Source organism: Spermophilus citellus, assembly GCF_964194105.1.
Source record: "Spermophilus citellus genome assembly, chromosome: 7".
NCBI lineage: Eukaryota > Metazoa > Chordata > Mammalia > Rodentia > Sciuridae > Spermophilus > Spermophilus citellus.
The window spans coordinates 152,171,611-152,174,508 of record NC_138188.1 but is presented as its reverse complement, the minus strand read 5'-3'; positions in this window follow the sequence as shown (position 1 = coordinate 152,174,508).

The window sequence follows — 2,898 nt, the reverse complement described above, 5'->3', positions numbered from 1 at the left end:
CTTTTATTCTACAGGCTTATGTTACATCTCCTAATTTTATGCTAAATCTCCTTAATGAGACTTTCTTTTGATTTAGGAGTTGTATCACTTTTACATGACAAAAAAAAAATCTTAATGATTTTCAACCTGGATAGGCTTAATTTTCTTTAGTTTCTTTCTAATTAAATCACAGCTTGGCATAAACATCATGAGTATCATGTGTTATCATTTATGTGTACCTTATTTTATTGCTAGTTGTTTCCTTAGGATATGTTAACCACTTTGTGCAACTTTGATGATTTGGGGGAAGTTACCTATGAAGAATATTGAAAGTTTCTAGAAGTTAAAAAAAAAAGATTAATTGCAAGGAACCTATAAAAATAATAAATTGCAATGACTAATATGAGATTGTCAGGGTTCATGCACTACATGGCATTAAAATCCTGCAGGTAATAGTAAATTTACCCTCAGCTGGATGCTTTTAATTATAGTAAATTATGTTGTAACAAGTAAGCCCACACATATAATAACGGTTAAAATTCCTTGTTCTTTTAATGTTGGGCAAAGAAAAGATAAGTAGGGAAGCCCTCAATGAGGTCATTTAGAAATAGTTGAGCAAGATTTGACTAAGATGTGGCAACCAAGATGGACCTCGAGGTTTCATTCCATTGCAGCTGAGCATGGTAGGTAGCCCAGTAGCCTAACCCAGACACCAATGAGGCTGTTGTATATAACACAAGTTATATCCAGGAAGAAGAGACAAATAGAGAATTGGTAGAACCAGCAGTCACCCAAGTAGCAACTTATCTGAGATACTTATCTGAGATAAAATTGATTAAAAAGAAGAAAATTCCCACCTATTGCTACATTGTAGCTAAGATTCTGATTTGCAGCTGTACTTCATTTGTTTGACAGAGCTGACATTTAATGCTCTTGCTTTGGTTGACCAACACCACAGATTTGTTCACTTGAGGTATTTTTAATTTTAACAGTTTTTAAAAATTTTTGGTACCAGGGATTGAATCCAGGGGCTCCTGACCACTGAACCACATCCCCAGCCCTTTTTATTATTTTTTTTTTTTTTTTGAGACAGGGTTTCATTAAGATGCTTAGAGCCTCCCTAAATTGCTGAAGCTGGCCTTGAACTTGAAGTCCTCCTGCCTCAACCTTGGGAGACACTGGAATTACAAGTGTGAGCCACCACATCTGACTTCAGTTGAGTTTTAAACTTCTGTAATAACTACAGGACTTCAGTCCTCTTTCCTAAAATTAGTAATATTAGGAAATTTACAAATTCCTGTTTTTCAGTTGCTCATTTCAACTTAAAACTGCGCTATTTCATTAATATGACCATTTGCCAAATGAACATGATGTCCATTACCAGGCACTGTGGCTTGGTTTTGACCAAATCTGAAATAGATATTCAGTGTGGTAATGAGAGTATGCAGAACAGCTAGTATATGGCAAACATTTCTCTCTCAGGAACACATTAACCCTAATTCCCACCCTCTTCTATGAGCATTTTCTTTACATTTTGTAAAAAGGAAAGCTCAGTTCAGAAAAATGAAACAATTTACCCAAGAAAACATATATACACATCTCCATAGCTCCATAACCCCTTCTCTCAACCTCTCTCTCTCTCTCTCTCTCCCTCTGTGCATGTGTGTGGCTGTATGTATAGTTTCAGAGCATAGATGAAATTCAAATTCACCTCTGTTCTAGAAACCACATCTTGTTTTATGATCATTTTTTTGATTTTAAAATACTTCTGATTGCCTGTATGCCAGTCTTTCAAGGAAAATCATAGGTGAAAACCATCTGCCATTTATTTAACATTTATGGGGCCTGGCATTTACTAAATAGTAGCCCTAATCTTTCTCATTAATCAAAAGCTTGTTACCATTACTCTGTCTTACTGATGAAGAAACAGGATCAGTGAAATAAATCCTCTTGGTCAAGATCTCATTGCTAGTAATTGAGTTTAAAATTTTGATTCAAAGCAGTGTTATTTATCTTACAATATGTGCCTGAATGCTAAAATCACTCCATAGGCAATGTTGGATATACCAGTGAATTTTGATTGTGTTGTTAGTCCTCAGAGATAAAAGAAAGGGAAAAAAGGCAAAATAGTAACAATATTGAGGTTGAAATTCAACATAATTGGACAGCTTGCTGTCTAAAGGAACAGTAAACATGCTTTAGTGGAGGAAATATGCCACAAACTGTGTCACCCACTCATTTTGACATGATTTCTTTCATTTATGAGCATCAAATATACTTATAGAAAATAAGTACAGAAGGCATATTTTTATTGTGAAATACTTTTCAGTTTTTTGGACTGTCTATGTTGAAAATCTACAGTCATTATCTGGAACATTCAAACTGTTTTGCTGTGTTTATACATATGGTATCCAAAGCAACTATTCATGTCAAATGTTTTTTTCAGTTTAATGGATACATAAAGTGAGTTAAAGAGATGTTCAAAAAGATGAATCTCTCCTATCATTGCAACATTTAAAAATATTTATTGGATAACTACCATGTGACCCATAATGGGCTATGTAGTATGATAGAATCTTGAGCAGCAGAACTGAATCTTGCTCCCATGAACTTGATAGCTGATAACAATCATTAATCATTAAAGTTTATTCAGATAATGAAATATATGAAAACCATTTTGAAGAATGAATTTAAGAATTCCATTTTAGATATCAAATTTGAGTGGCTAATAAAGAAAGAAAATGTTGATGGAGAGATATCAAATAAGTAACTTGGAATAAAAAGTTCTTATCCCAGTATTTTTTTAAAAGCTAATTTTATTCATCCATTATTCAAAATCTCTTATTGATGTCTTACTTTGTTCCAGGAATTGGCAATGAATGACATTGACATCCTGAATAATAAATAGTTTCTGGTCTC